We start from the raw sequence: 870 nt of genomic DNA on the forward strand, positions 1-870 counted from the left end.
ACGCCCGCACCACCCTGACCCGCCACTGGCCCGCTTCCCCGACGCCCCCGACTGCCCTCTGCCCCGACACCCTCGCCGCGCCGACCCCCCGCCGCCCTCGCCGCCCGCGCCACCCCGATGCCCTCGCCGCCCGTGCCACCCCGCCGCCCCCGCCGCCCCAACGCCCTCGCTGCCCCGCCGCCCCCACCGGCCCGGTGCCCCGCTGCCTCAACAACCAGGCGCCCCGCCGTCCCAATGCCCTAGCCGCCCCGACACCCCGCTGCCCCGGTGCCCCACGGACCCACTCCGGTGAGCTCCCCCCTATTTTTTTATTTTTTTTCTACTGCTAGTAATTAGGTTAGTTTGTACTATTAGTTTGTTTTTTTCTACTGCTACTAATTAGGTTAGTTAGTACTATTAGTTAGGTTAGTTTGATTTTCTAGGTTAGTTTGATTTTCTAGGTTAGTTAGGTTAGTGTCATTCCACTCATGTCCTCTTTTGTCAGATTTTGTTTTCTGTAGCAATTTAAGTTCTGTTTTGTTGACTTGTTTGTTTGATTTGTGTTTCTGTTTGTCTGGTGATGAAAACCCTGTTAATCATACCATCTTTAGCGACTGATTGGTCGCTGTGCGCCCATGCTGTCATTCTGCAATTCTAAGGACAAATTGAACATCTTAGCATAATTTTTCTGTGTACTTCTGAACTTATGTTGTGAAAATTTGCAATTCTGATGTCCACATTGGCTATACCGTAATTTTGGAGACTGAATTTTATGGCAAAATGTTAATCGGGCTAGTATTTTACAAATGGGCTATCCTTTTGGTGGATATTGAGTTACTTACTGCTACTTGTTTGATCATAAGCATAATCCTATTTGCCTAGAAATCATTG

The 870-nt window shown here is 49.8% G+C and overlaps 1 non-coding gene across 1 annotated transcript; it reads left to right on the plus strand.

Annotated features, from left to right (window-relative positions):
• The first annotated feature begins 550 nt into the window (after positions 1-550).
• Positions 551-642, plus strand: LOC123038411 (small nucleolar RNA SNORD96 family). Its single transcript, XR_006417856.1, has one exon. It is a non-coding gene; the product is annotated as a small nucleolar RNA SNORD96 family (small nucleolar RNA).
• Positions 643-870: the final 228 nt, after the last annotated feature.

This window comes from Triticum aestivum, chromosome 2A, assembly GCF_018294505.1.
Source record: "Triticum aestivum cultivar Chinese Spring chromosome 2A, IWGSC CS RefSeq v2.1, whole genome shotgun sequence".
Classification (NCBI taxonomy): domain Eukaryota; kingdom Viridiplantae; phylum Streptophyta; class Magnoliopsida; order Poales; family Poaceae; genus Triticum; species Triticum aestivum.